General features: G+C 35.0%; 1 pseudogene; it reads left to right on the forward strand.

Moving 5' to 3' along the window:
• Positions 1 to 12634: 12634 nt before the first annotated feature.
• On the forward strand, positions 12635 to 13046 carry LOC139001237 (centrosomal protein of 19 kDa-like; annotated as a pseudogene).
• Positions 13047 to 15985: the final 2939 nt, after the last annotated feature.

Genomic DNA, 15985 nt, shown 5'->3' on the forward strand with positions numbered 1-15985 from the left:
TTGATGGCAGAATTTTTTTTTTATCATTTGGGAGAGTTTCAAGACATTCTTTAAGAAAAGCCTCCCAGTTAAATTATTAATGCTATGAATTCAGCTACCTGATAATAATGAAAGTAAAATTTATTTCAATGATATCCTTATTCCCTAATCTCTTGGTTTCCCAAAATAGTTATTGCCTACAAGCTAAGGAGATATCATAAAAAGTAAAGAAATATATTTATTTCTTCCATGACAATACGACTGGACTCTTTTTTTTTTTTTTTTTTTTTTTTTTTTAAATATATTTTATTGATTTTTTACAGAGAGGAAGGGAGAGAGATAGAGAGTTAGAAACATCGATGAGAGAGAAACATCGACCAGCTGCCTCCTGCACATCTCCTACTGGGGATGTGCCTGCAACCCAGGTACATGCCCTTGACCGGAATCGAACCTGGGACCTTTCAGTCCGCAGGCCGACGCTCTATCCACTGAGCCAAACCGGTTTCGGCACGACTGGACTCTTTAATGGTAATGTTACATGAGAATACTACTAAATGAAATTCACTTATCATTCTGGGACAGACTTTCTGTTGAAACTATTTGGTAGACTAATTTTTATTATGTTTTTAAGCTGTTGTTATTGTTTTTTGGGATCTGAAAATACAGATTGGAAATTAATAGTGAATGGCCATAAAATGCTACAGAACTAGTTTAGTAAACACAGTAAAGTTTTAATTCCTGTCAAAATTAGTGTTACCAATTTAACAATTTAAATATTTTTAAATGTCTCTTTTAAAAGTTTATTTTCTGTTGTTGTTTTTCACAGAAATTTAGTAGTAGATTTTCAAAATACAGTTTTAAAATATATATCATGAAAGAACAATTTTGTGTAATAAAATTCCAAATATATTTATTCCTTGGCATTCTCAAAATTATAATTGTTCTCTTATTTTTCTTTTATTACATTGATTTTATTTTTTTAAATTTTTATTGTTGAAAGTATTATATATGCCCCCTTTTTTCCCCCACTGACCCCTCATAGCCCACCGCTGCCCCCCATCCCAGGCCTCCACCACCCAATTGTCTGTGTCCATGGGTTATGCATATATGCATACAAGTTCTTTGGTTGATCTCTTTCCACCCACCCATCCACCCTGCCTTCCCTTGTGACTAGAGTTTAACAATCCTTGTTTTCAGAGATAGATAAAATGCCATGATTACTCCTGCCTTTACCTGGTTTGTTGGATAGGGGATTAGCATCTGAAAAAACCAAGCTTCCTACAGAGATTATCACCTTAGTCTTTTGACTTATTCATCACAGGTCCAAATGTGACCTTAGTATTGGATAAAATTACACATTTTATTTTTTGTGTTCTTGACACTACTCCCGTATTTTGCTTCCAGTCTTTAAATTTTTGTGTTAGTTTTTCTGCAAGCTATTTTTTTAGTTTAATGTTCCTTAATTTTTGGCATGCATCCACATCACCTGAAGGTGTTGCTAAAACACAGATTGCTGTGCCTAGATGAAAAGTTTCTGATTTACTACTTCTAGTGTATGGTCTAAAAATTTGCATTCCATACTACATTTATGTTACTGATCTGGGAACCACACTTGAGAAACCTTGAATTCATTTTTGTGTTTCTTACTTGGCATTCACATTTTATATCTCTTAGGTAGGGAATAACTGAGAATTCTAAGGGAAACCTAGAAGACAAAATGTTTTCTAGGTCAGTAGTTCTCAAACGTAACCACACAATGGTAGCACAGCTTTAAACACTAAGGGTTCCTCTATACCTCCCTCAGAGATTTAGAGTTAATTATTCTGGGCAGTACACTGGGCATTGGAATATTTAAAGTTATTTGAATAATTCTGTTATGCAGCCAAGATTGTAAGCCAATATTCTAGAAGGATCAGTGTTACAACTAACTTCTCTTAGTCTCAGAGAAGAATGATAGTTGGAACAAATACCACTTTTCCCAGGAACTCCTTTTCTAGAAATATTAACATCCTCCTGGATGTACACATCCTCTATTAGTATTCAAGTAAATGATTAGGCATTAACTTTGAAGTCAGAAATATTCCATTCTTCTATTCCATGCAGTGAGTGTTTGAGATCATCAGCTTTTCAGTTTAGTAGTAGAAATACATCTGGAAAAGAAAAAAAAATATATAGATAATGCCAATAATATTGGGAATAAGATAAGACTTAGACCTCTTATAAGAGTATTCTAACTTCAATCACCCTAGCTGGTGGACATCTCTAACTTTAGATTCCATCACCAAACTAAAAAGTAGAATTTTCATGTTCTGGTAGTAGCTGCTATGAAGTAGGACTTTAGGAAGAGACAAAGACTATCTTAATGGAAATCTTCAAACTAATTTTGAACATATTTGAATGAAATATGTAAGTGATGTTCACTTGAGGGCAATTTGCCCCCTCAGGAGATTTTGGGCAATGTTTGTAGACATTTTTGGTTGTCATACTTACTAGGGGACAGAAGCATGAAATCTTAAAGGGAAGGTTCTACCGGCTTCTACTGTATAGAAAGAAGCAGTGATATAACTAAATGTTCTGCAATGTATAACACTAATCTCCACAACAAATATTCAGCCCAAAATGTCAATATTGCTGAGTTTAAGAAATTCTGGTCTGACTTATTTGACTTAATAAACTTTTGTCTAAATTCATCTACCAGGATATTAAATAATTGTAAGTTTTAAATAATATGTTTCTCTTCAATACTAGGATCACTGGAAAATAAAACTAATTATCAGATCAGTTAATACAATTGTAACTAAAACAAAGTAGAATGTTTATTACAGCTACTATGATTGTTATTATTATAATTGGAAAGGTAGTGTCAATATAAGAAAAAAGACTAAAATATTTTGCCCACCGTATTAAAAATTAGAGGTATTAACTAATCCTTTACATACTTCTCTAACCTGAAAGCTGGCACAGCATTTTTCAATAATACAGCAAGTTCCCAAGCAAGATATCATGCACTGGGATATTATTCAAGTTCTTATGTCTCAAAGGTCATTCTGATGGAAAACTCTTATTCTTCCAGTTTTTTTTCTTTATTTGGCCAACATTGGGTTGAAACTCAAATTATTCCTCTTACTATTAATCCACAAATCATTATCCTGTTGAAATGTTGAGGCTTTAGAAGGGGACACTATGGAGAGATTCTTCTCTGTGCAAGGAGTTTACTATTTCTGAAACAGAATTTCAATCCATGTACATAAAAATATATCTTAATCTTAACTGGTATATTCTCTTCTCCATTATCTTCTGGCTTTTTCAAATGATCTGATTTGTAATTTTTTAAGGATAGAGTTGTCAAACTTTTTTTCACCTAGAATGATTTTTTGCAGGCAAGTTATAAATTCCTGAAATTAATAGTTATTGTGGAAATTCTGACACAACCTTAAATTTCATAATCTGAAGAGCACCACTATAATAAATGAGTCACTTGTCTTCCACATCAGTCACAAGTTCTATCAGTCAAAATCTTGGATGTAAATCTTGTTTTAAAATATTTTTCTTTAATTTATTATGAACATCAACACTCATAATATTTTGTCAATAAATAATATTGTTCATAGAATATTCTCATGCTAGTTTATGGATTTCCTTAAAGTAATGAAAATTATCATTTGAGAGATTTTAAAATATATCTTCTTAATATATTTTTCATAATACTATTTTAACTTTGTAGAAAATGACTGAATATGTAAGTTAGAAAATTACTTTAACAATTTTATTATTATGTTAGGTACACAAATCATCTTTTTCCAGTTATAAAGATGTCATATATCAAACATCTGACTGAATATATTCCAAAAGGTTGATAGCCATGCAAAAAACAAAAATAGAAAAGGAATAAATGACCTTTCCTTAGTTCATACAGAAATAAAAGATAATTATATACTTGTAATCAACATTTAATTTTTTCAGAATACATGATGAGTGAAATAATTTTAAAAGTTTTCAAATGTCAACAGGGAATTATTAAACTTGATGATTTTATTTTGTAATTAAAGAAAATCTAGTTTATGCCTTTATTAAAAAATTCAAACAAAAAAAGAAAATTTCAGACAGCATATCATTATGCAACCTAGAAATGGAAAATTCACCATCATTCACCCTATTCATTAAACTCTCCATTATTAATGACGGCTCAGAGTTTGGTATAAATCATTCAAGAAAATGTCTTGTGTTTGTACATTCACATAAAAACCAAATATATACTCATATTCTCACATGAGTGCCCAGTGTGTCTCTATACTTATTTGTATATAAGCATTTAATTTTGGTTTTGTTTTATATTATGTGATATGTGTTTGTATGGAAATTACTTTTTTTAACTTAACACAAAGACTTGAAAATTATTCTGTTTTAATACAAGTAATTCTAGCTCTTTTAATGTTTTTACATAATATGTAACATTTTCACCATTTTTCTATGGATGGACATTAATGATTTTTCTCCCAATATTTAATTGTTAAAAAATGTACCATAATAAACCAATTAGTATTTGGTGTTTTGGACAAAAGTGTGAATATTTCTATACAACAAATAGATCCTTATAATGGAATTTTCAGTTGAAATTTATACATATTTGAATTATAAAATATTTTTACCCAATTCCCCAACAATACCTGTACTATTCATTGTGTACATGTGGCATATTTTACTGACCTGCACATTAACACTGCCTTTTGTTAACCTTCCCAAGATGAGCAATTAAAGATGATGACTTGTTTGTGTGTATGTTTGCACGCTAGAGAGGGAGACGATATTAAAATGAGTTGCTTTAATCTGTCTAATAGGAAGTTCTGGAAGGCAGCACTTAGTTAAAACTGGAGATAGAGTTGTGAGTATTTCAAATCTTAGAAGCAAATGAGTTTACAATGATTTCATGTAAAATGAGTTATAGTTTTAAGACATTCTAATGCATTATTATACTCATGTAATTTTATATAAGAATAGGCAGCTGTAAAAAAGGAGGATCTCTTACTCTTTGCAACAGCATGGATGGATCTGGGAATTATTATGCTAAATGAAATAAGCCATAGAAAGACAAATATCACATGATCTCACTTATATGTGGAATCTAATGAACTAAATAAACTGACAAACATAGAGCATGGCACAGACTGATAAATCTCAGAGGGAATGGGGGTGCAGGAAGTGATTAACCAAATAACTTATATGTATACTAGAGGCCCAGTGCATGAAATTTGTGCATGGAGTGGGGCTTTTCTCAGTCGAGCCTGCACCCTTTCCAATTGGGACACCTTGGGGGATGTCCATCTGCTGGTTTAGGCCCAATCCATCGGGCCTAAACTGGCAGTCAGACATCCCCCTCGCAATCTGGGACCGCTGGCTCATAACTGCTCACCTGCTTGTCTGCCTGATCGCCCCTAACTGCTTCTGCCTGCCAGCCTGATCACCCCTAACTGCTCTCCCCCTGCTGGCCTGGTTGCTCCCAACTGCTCTCCCCTCCCAGTCTGGTTGTCCCCAACTGCCCTCCTCTGCTGGCCAATTTGGTTCTGATTAGTCGGTTTCTATGCCAGTCAGCGTCAAAAGTTCTGCCTCCTAGGCAGCTGTTGGTTCTTCACAGCACCAACGTTTGGTTCTGATTTGTCAGTTCCTATGCCAGTCAGCATCTCAGGGCCTATCTCCGGGCCTGATCAGAGAGGTGGAGCTGAACAGTAGCCCCTTCTGAGGCCAGGAGAGAAAGAAAGGCCCAGCTGCTGGTGAAGCCCGGAAAGAAAGAGGGAGAAAAAGAGAGAGGCAAGTACTGTTCAAAAGCTTCCACTGAGGCTGTGGATCAGACCCTTCCTCTCTCTGGGTCTCATCCCCCTGGGCAGTCAGTGCTAGGTCACCAGGCTGCAGCAGGACAGTCAGTGCTGGGTTGCAACCCAGCGCTGACTGAAGGATTTCCGGGTTAGTCAGCCTTCAGTCGTGATCAGTTGTTACAACCCTGGGCTTTTATATATTAGGATATGCATAATCCATGGACACAGATAACAGTGTGGTGAAGGCGTAGGGTGGAGCAGAAGCCATGTAGATGGGGACAAAAGGGTGAAATGGGAGACATATATAATACCATCAACAATAAAAAATTTTAAAATAATATATTGTGCCCTAGCTGGTTTGACTGAGTGGATAGAGCATCGGACTGTGAACTGAAAGGTTCCAGGTTCGATTCTGGTCAATGGCACATGTCCGGGGTTGTGGGTTCAATCCCCAGTGGGGGGCTTGCAGGAGGCAGCCGATCATTGATTCTCTCTCATCATTGATGTTTCTATCTCTCTTTCCCTCTTTCTTCCTCTCTGAAATCAATAAAAATATATTAAAAAATAATAATAACATATTGTTTGATGGACACTAAATTGCAATATTATTTAATAAAGTTGGGTTTCCATGAAAGAGACAATGCTTGAAGGCAGGTAGCTTATTTTGGGGGGAGGTAATTTCAGGAATCCAAAGAAAGGGGACAGAAAAGTTAGAAAAGGAAAAAGAAAAAGTCAATCTATGGGGACATATTTGAGTTGCTTACTACTGTGGAAAACTATAGCCTAATCCTACTGGATACTCTGAAGAATCATGGAGAATATACCTCATCATTTTCTCCCCATGCCTTTATCCCTATTTACATGAGAGTTTACCCTCTGGAATGTTAGCACTCGTCCCCCAACCCCACCTCACAGGTATACTCCTCTGGACCATACACACACACACACACACACACACACACACACACACACTTCTGGGCTGCATTTGCTTACAGGCTGAGTTTGCAAGCTTTTGGCTTTAGAAAAATTCTGAGGCTGAAAAAAGCAGGAAACGACAGTATTGACACTGTGGTGAAAACCCTTAGTATGCTTTGCCTGGGAAACATGAACCTGGACTGCATAAGAGGTAAACAGAGCACGTGTCTGCTGCAGGTCTTATTTTATCCATTTAGTGAAGTCTCTCACAAAAATGTATAAGGACCTCATAGTTATTGCCCCCCCTCATTTGAAAAGATTTTAGGTTACTCAGTAAAAATTTCCTAAGTTCCACTGAACTTTGGGATTTATACCAATCAAAAGTAGAGTAAGTTGAATTGAAAATATTAAATAACAAACAGTAAACCTAATAAAAGCATTTGCCTCATTGCATATGCCAAACACTTATGTGAATGACATAATTCTTAGTTTTTTGTTTGTTTCCCATGTAGATTAAGTTTTTAAGAGATTAACAACATTATAGAATATACATAAGATTTTTCCATAGGGATAACATCTTTCCCAACCATAGAGGCAAATCAAGAGGCACTGAGTTAACAGAGGCAAAGGCAACTTGAAAGTGTCTTTACTGTCGGTATCTTCTGATAGGTGTGTGAAGTTACAGTATTTGACGGAGTATACTGCTTGTCAGTAGTATGTATTTACCTCTCATTGTGGAAAAATATTAATTCAGTAAGTCTCCTAAATTACCTTTTCATTCTTGTTGAAGAGTTCCTCAAAATATATTTGGCCTTAGTGTTTATTCCTTATATCATGTGAATAATACTCTCTACAGAGATCACTTCTTTTTTACATAACTGTTTAATTTGTGAACTCTCTGAAGAAAGCTACTCATCCTTTTCTTTAATTTCCTTCTGAACAATTGAAACCTGAGGCACATTCTGTTGTTATCAGAGTCTGTATGGGAAAAGTGGGATTAGAAGAAACAGTAAAACAATAAGAGGGTTCATCACATCTCCCATGGGAATTTTTGTTCTAGCACAGTATATGAAGCAATGTTAAAATCAATCATATACTTTGCTATTATAACTTCAAGAACTTCAGGACAAAAGAGTAATTATATCCAAGTTTGAAATCCCATGGTAAGTCTCAAGGACTGCTCCTTTTTTTTCCTTCTTATCCTCACCTGAGCATAAGTTTTTATTGATTTTAGAGAAAGAGAAGGGAGAGAGAAAGAGAGAGAGAGAAAGAAACACCAATGAGAGAGAGAAACATCATTTGGTGCTCCTGTATGCACCCCAACTGTGGATCTAACTCGCAACCTAGCCATGTGTCCTGACTGGGAATCGAGCCTACCACCTTTTGGTATATGGGATTATGCTCCAACCAATTGAGCCACCCGGCCAGGACAGGACTGTTTTTTTGTTTGTTTGTTTATTTGTTGTTTTTTTAACACACCAATATTTCTTCCTTCTTACACATAAATAATTATTTCAATTCTTCTTCTTCAGAGTCTTACCAGGAAGAAATAAAAAGATGTTTCCTAATTTCCACATTTAATTACCTAGAAAGAAAACTTACACCATCCTGTTTTCTTCATATGTTAGCTAAATTAATAGTATATGCATACAAATTCATTTTTTAAAAAGGTATATAATTTTAGAGAGGAAAGGAAAGGGATAGATAGATAGAAACATCAATGTTGACAATCATTAATGGGCATGTCCCATGCCAGGAATCAAGACTGCAACCCAGGAATCAGACCGTGAATTCTGGTTCATAGATTGAAGCTCAACCACTGAGCCATGCTGACCAGGCCAAATCCATTCTTGATAGTCATTTTACCCAGTTGAATGAATAATTAAATTCAGAATGATAAAGTGGGCTATATATCAGGAATGAATTTAAGGAGTATATTTTTGAATGTCAGTCTATTTACTGTACCATATTAAAAGAATAAAAGAGCAATATCATATATTCTTCTCCAAACACCTAGGGGGGAAACACATTTCAAAATCCATTACCAATTCATAAAAAATCAAATACATGTCAGAAGACTAGGAATATAAGATAATATCAACCTGGTAAAGTCCATGTATAAAAAATATCCTTAAAGATGACATTATACTAATTTGTAAAAGATGAAATACTTTCCTTTAGGACCAGATACAAAAAGAGGATAGACAAAAGCATCACTTCTACTCAACATTATACTGGCAGCATTAACCAGTGGAATAAGGCAACATAAATGCATACATTCATTTACGTTGGAAAGGGAGGAACAAAACTGTCTTTATGTGCACATGGCAGGTACATAGAAAAATCCTAAGGTGTATACAAAAGTGGTATTGGAACTAGCAAGTGAATTTAGTAAGGCCACAGAATACAAGGCAAATATACAAATAAATGTCTTAAATAAATGCCCCTATAATAGCAATGAAAAATTAGATATTGTAATTAAATAGGTATATTCTCAAAAAAATTAGTACATATATCCACCAAAATATATGTACACAAATTCTCATAAAAGCCTATATATGAAAACAGGATAAAATATAAACATTTTATAGTATACTGGCATTCTTACAATTAAATACTACAACAGTAAAATAAACTACTGATACAACTCATTTACTTTAAAAAATAATATTATCAAAGAAATAGACACAAAAGAGTGTCTACAGCTCTAGCCAGTGTGGATCAGTTTGTTGAGGGTTATCTCATAAACCAAATGGTCTCAGGTTTGATTGCCAGTTAGTGCATATGGCCTGGTCTGGGCATGATACCCAGTAAGGAGAACGCAGAAGAAGGCCAATCGATGTTTCTGTCTCACACCAATGTTCCTCTCTCTCTAAAAATTCATTAAAAACATATATTTTTAAAAGAGTGTCTATAGAATGATTCAACTTATGTGAAGTTCAAGAACAAACAAAACAAATCTATTATAGTAGAAATCAGAAGAATGGATGCCACGTTGTAGGGAGGGTTATTGATTGGAAAGGATAAAGATCCAAACTTCAAAGGTGCTGGAAATATTCTATACCATGATCTGGATGCTGGTACCATGAGTAAAATATCATCAAGTTGTACAAGTAAGATGAGTGACCATTATTTTCCTTACTTTGTGTACTTTTATCTTATTAAATAAAAAAAGCTAAGGAACATATGATTTCTCTCATATGTGGGATATAAAAGTGAAACTCAGAGACACAGATGAACAACAGTATGGTGGTTACCAGCTGGAAGGGAGTGGGGGGAATGTAGAGGGTAAATGGTGCCAAATATATGGTGACAGAAGATGATTTGATGATGGGTGGTGGGTACAAAATGCAATACACAGATTGAAACCTATGTGACTCTATAAACCAATATAAGCCAATAAATTTAATAATAAATAGATAAATAAGTAAATAAATAGAAAAAATAAACTAAGTCTCTTTCTCAGTCTGAATCACCTTTCCCTGAGTTGCCCTCTCTAGAGACAACTACTGATCATTTTATAGTGTACATTTCCAGACATAGCCTAAGCTTTTAGAATCCCATATATTTGGATGTGTCATATTAAGGGTGTTTTTAACACTATTTTCATGTGTATTACTAATGAGGATTTAGAATCTTACAGTCCACCAACATATCCACGGGTTCACATTCATGAATTCAATTTTTTCCATCTGCAGTTACTCAAGTGTGGGGATGCAGAACCTAAGTATAGGAAGGGCTGACAAAGAGATTTGAGCATACATGGATTTTTTTATTGTCTAAAGTGTTACATATGTCTCCTTTTCCCCCAATTGACCCCCCCCCCCCCACAGCCATTCCCACCCCGGGCAAGCCCCAACTGCCCCAGTGTCTTTGTCCATTGGTTATGCTATTATGCACGCATACAAGTCCTTTAGTTGCTCTCTAACCCTCCTCCCCTACCATTTGTCTCTAGATCGATCTATTCTTGTTTGTCAAATTATGTTGATCGTTATATTCCACATATGAGTGAGATCATGTGATATTTATCTTTCTCTGACTGGCTTATTTCCCTTAGCATAATGCTCTCCAGTTCCATCCATGTTGTTGCAAATGGTAAAAGTTCCTTATTTTTTATAGCAGCATAGTATTCCATTGTGTAGATGTACCACAGTTTATAATCCACTCATCTTCTGATGGGCACTTAAGCTGTTTCCAAATCTTAGCTATTGTAAATTGTGCTGCTATGAACATAGGGGTGCATATATCCTTTCTGATTGGTGTTTCTGGTTTCTTGGGATATATTCCTAGAAGTGGGATTACTGGGTCAAATGGCAGTTTTATTTTTAATTTTTTGAGGAAACTCCATAATGTTTTCCACAGTGGCTGCACCAGTCTGCATTCCCACCAGCAGTGCACAAGGGTTCCTTTTCCTCCACATCATCACCAGCACTTGTTTGTTGATTTGTTTATGATAGCCATTCTGACAGGTGTGAGATGGTACCTCATTGTTGTTTTGATTTGCATCTCTCAGATGATTAGTGACTTTGAGCATGTTTTCATATGTCTCTGGGTTTACTGTATGTCATTTTTCAAAAAGTGTCTATTTAGATCCTTTGACCATTTTTTGATTGGATTGTTTATCTTCCTTTTGTTAATTTTGGAGATTAAACCCTTATCTGAAATACTATTGTCAATATGTTCTCCCATGCAGTGGGCTTTCTTGTTGTTTTGTTGATGGTTTTCTTTGCTGTGCAGGTTTTTATTTTGATGTAGTCTCATTTGTTTATTTTCTCCTTAGTATCCATTGCCCTAGGAGCTGTGTCTGTAAAGATATTGCTACGACATATGTCTGATATTTTGCTGCCTGTGGAGTCTTGTAGGATTTTTATGGTTTCCTGTCTTACATTCAAGTCCTTTAGCCATTTTGAGTTTGTTTTTGTGTATGGCGTAAGTTGGTGATCTAGTTTCTTATTTTTTTGCATGTATCTGTCCCAATTTCCCAGCACCATTTATTAAAGAGACTGTTTGACTCCATTGCAGAGCATACATGGATTTTGGGTCCATGGGGATCATGGAAGAAATCCCTTGCTGAAACCGGATACCAAGAAAAGAATGTAGTCAATATCAGAATATGCATTATTTTCTTTATTGGTTATGTGTGCCTCTTCTATTCAAAATAATAGTACTGAAATTTCTAGCCAGAATAATCAGGAAAATAATGTCACCCCAATAAATTTAATAATTTTTAAAGAGAAATAAAAGGCAACCAAATTGAGAGAAGGAAGTAAAACTATCTCTTCTTGCAGATGATATGATCTTCTATGCAGAAAATTCCAAAGATTCCTCACAAAAAAAAAATATTAGAACTAATAAATGAATTCAACAAAGTAGCAGGATACAGGATAAACTGAGGCATTCTTGACTTGTTCCTGATATATGAAAAGTGTTCTGTCATTCACCATTGTGTGTGATGTTTTCTGTGGGTTTTTCACATATGGCTTTCATTAGGTTGAAGTAGTTTCTTTCTATTCCTAATTTGTTGAGTACTTTTCTGAAGAAAGGATGTTTAACCCAAGGTTGTTGCTGTGTGAAGAGCTTCCTGTGTCTCCAGCTCTACCCTGACCCCTGCATGCTGACTTGGGAGCCAACTGGTCCTGCTCCTGGCCTCAACTTCCAATTCCAGGTATTTGGGAATTCAGTCCTCCTGCCTAAGAGTACCCCCTGCAGTCACTCTACAGGACTGTGGCTGTCACCTCTTCCTGCTACTCCAGGCTCTTCCCTATCATCAAAGGCTAGGTAAGTGCTTCTCTATGCACTGCATGCAGTTCAATGGAAACAAACCTCTCACGGAGTTTTTAGACAGTCTGCAGGAAAATATACACCTTCTGAACTTCTTGTCATTATGTGACTAACATTTTCATCAGACTTCCCCTGAAGTATATGTGAGAATGATGTGCACTGCCAAGAAATATGGAATTCGCTTTCAGCCCCTAGCTGTTATCTTATATTCTATGATGATAAAATGGAGAAAAGTCGCCAGCACATCATGCCATTCCGTAACTTTTCAAAGATTTAAAATTGCAACAGAATTGCTGAACAATTAAAGAATAATCCTCAACACAGAGTTACCTGGAACAAGTGTCACTGAGGCAGCTAGAGAAACAACCATGGAACCTCAGGAAGAATGGAACAAACTATGACAAGGAACTTGCCGAAAGAAAGAACATCATGGGTGGATTTTATGAGACAAATCAGAAGAAGGATGATCCAAATTTTGTTTATGACATTGAAGTTGAGTTCCCACAAGATAAACCACCACAGTCCTGTGACTGTGACACAGAGTCAGCTGATGAGTTTTGATACCAAAGACAAACAAACAAAAATATTGGGCTAGCAGAAAATCCTTGTTTATGGATTAGTTCTAGAAAAATTCTGGGTAGGACAATAAATGTACATGTCAGGTAATATTTGGATTGACTGTGTTACTTTTTTTGAAATATCTTTATTGATTTCAGAGAGGAAGGGAGAAGGAGAGAGAGATAGAATCATCAATGATGAGAGAGAATCACCATCGGCTGCCTCCTGCATGTCCCCTACTAGGGATCGGGCTTGCAACCCAGGCATGTGCCCTTGACCGTAATCGAACCTGGGACCCTTCAGTCTGCAAGCCTATGCTCTATCCACTGAGCCAAACCAGCTAGGGCTGACTGTGTTACTTTTCAAAATTAGGACTCATAGAAGAAATGTTATGTGGGGACATGAGGAATATAGGATAAACAGAAGATAAGAATCTGCCTTTGAGGATCTAACAATCTAATTATAAGTCAAAAACTGTGAAAAACTTAGTATTAGGAAAAAATAAAGCTAAATGCTTTATAAAGGCTAAAGAGGGTCAGAACCTAGATTACTGTAGAGTAGAATAGTCAGGGAAAACTCTGTCCTTTAGTTGTAAGATGGGACTTTGACCCTTGAAATGGTAATATTTGGATAGAAGCTTACATAAGATTCCAGGTGAAAGAAACTGGGAGAAAAATAAAAGGGGTCAAGGGAGGTAAAGAGAGACAAATTATAGAATTTTGAGGAGCAGTAAGAAGTTTGATAAGATTGGAGAGTATATATGGTCACTAGAAGGTTATCCTGTATGTATTATGTCTTTATATGTATTCATCTCTGGAGAAGAGTACCCCTAAAAATGTGCTGCAGCTGCAAGTGATGGCATTTGGTGCACAGCAGGGGAATACATCCCCTTTCGGTATCAGGAAATATATATCAAAGACATTCTAAAACCTCAAACCTCTTCCAGAACATCAGATGTTTGTTTATAAAATGGAAATCTACCCATAATAAATAAACAATAGGTATTGCCAGTTTAGACCTATTCATGAGTTTGGATTTACAGAGAAAATATCTTTGCTGAACAAGGTTACAGGTATATCTTTCTTCTTACTAGAATATTATTTAATTGGTAGAAATCCTATATTTTCTGCAAAGAAATGAATACTCATTAAATGAAACTGAAAATATTAAGAAAAACCTATTGAATTTATCAGTGCATCAAAATTATTGTGTTTTCCCCATTATTCTGTTCCTCTGGTATATTTATTTGATTTTCTTTTTTTCCTTTTTGAATTAAATTTATTGGAGTGAGATTGATTAATAAATTATATACATTTCAAGTGTACAATTTTATGATACATCATCTGTTTACTCTATATTATATCTGTAGTTGCATATGCTCACACCCAAGGCAAATCTCCTTTCACAAATATATTTGACCCGATTTCTCCTTTACTCCCCTCCCCTGACCCCTTTCTCTCTGTTAGCCATCATGCTGTTGTCTATGTCCATGAGTTTTGTTTTTTTGTTTGGTTTGTTCATTTGCTTTCAGTTTTATATCCCAAATATTAGTGATAGCATATGGTTCTTGACTTTTTCTGTCTGACATATTTCGCTTAGCATGATATTCTCAAGATCTATCCATGTTGAACAAATGGCAGTATTTAATATTTTCTTATGATTGAGTAGTATTCCATTTTATATATGTACCAAAATGTCTTTATCTAATCATCTAGGACACTTTGGTTTTTCCATGTCTTAGCCACCATGAATAATGCTGAAATGAACATAAGGGTGCATACATCTTTGTGAATAAATGTTTTAAAATTTTTCAAATAGGTACCCAGAATAAGGAGTGCTGGGTCATATGGTAATTCTATTATATTTTTTAGAAACCTCCATACTGTTTTCTATAGTAGTTGTACCAGTTTACATTCCCACCAGCAGTGAATGAGGCTTCCTTTTCCTCCACAACCTCTCCAACACATATTATAACTTGTCTTATTGATAATAGTCATTCTAACAGATGTGAGGTGGTATTTCCTTGCAGCTTTGATTTGTATTTCCCTAATAACTAGTGGATGTGGGCATATTTTCATGTATATGCTGGCCATTTGTGTCTTCTTGGGACTGTTCAGGTCCTCTGTCCACTTTTCAATTGGATTATTTGTGAGGAACTTTTTGGTGTTGAGTTGTATTAGTTCTTTATGTATTTAGCCTATTATCCCCTTGCCAGAGCTGTTTTTTTGCAAATATAATATCCCATTCATTTGGTTGTATTTTTTGTTTTTGTTGTTGTTGTTTTTTGTGTGTGTATGTGTGTGTGTGTGTTTTTTTCTGTGCAGAAATATTTTATTTTTATATAGTCCCATTCATTTATTTTTGCTTTTACTTCCCTTGACTTTGAGGTCAAATTCATAAAATCCTCTCTATGACTAAGGTCTGTAAGTTTAGTACCTTTGTTTTCTTCTATGTAATTATTCACTGGTTAATTTTCATATATAGAATCATTCTTGCTTTCCAAAAATAAATCCTATTTGGTCATAGTGTATGATAATTTTAATATGCTTGATGAATTGTTCTTACTAGTATATTGTTGATCCATACATTTTATGTTCTATTTTTGTTTCCCTTTAGTTTGATATATTTATAATTTTTTGGTAATTTCCTCTTTGATTCATGGGTTGTGTTTTTTGTTGTTGTTGTTGTTGTTAGAAGTGTGTTATTTAATTTTAAAATACTTGATTTTTTCTCATATCTCTTTGTTTTTGTTTCCATTTTGATTCTATTTTGGTAAGAGAACATATTCCACATGATGTCAATCCTTTCATATATATCGAGCCATGTTTTATGATCCACCACATGGTCTAACTTCATGAATATTTTACATATGTTTTAAAGAATTATTTATTTTGTGTTATTGGATGACAGGTCCTATAGATGTCAGTGGGGTCATCCTGATA

Source organism: Myotis yumanensis, unplaced genomic scaffold (genome assembly GCF_028538775.1).
Source record: "Myotis yumanensis isolate MYYU_CA2020_CCGP unplaced genomic scaffold, mMyoYum1.0.hap1 SCAF_212, whole genome shotgun sequence".
NCBI lineage: Eukaryota > Metazoa > Chordata > Mammalia > Chiroptera > Vespertilionidae > Myotis > Myotis yumanensis.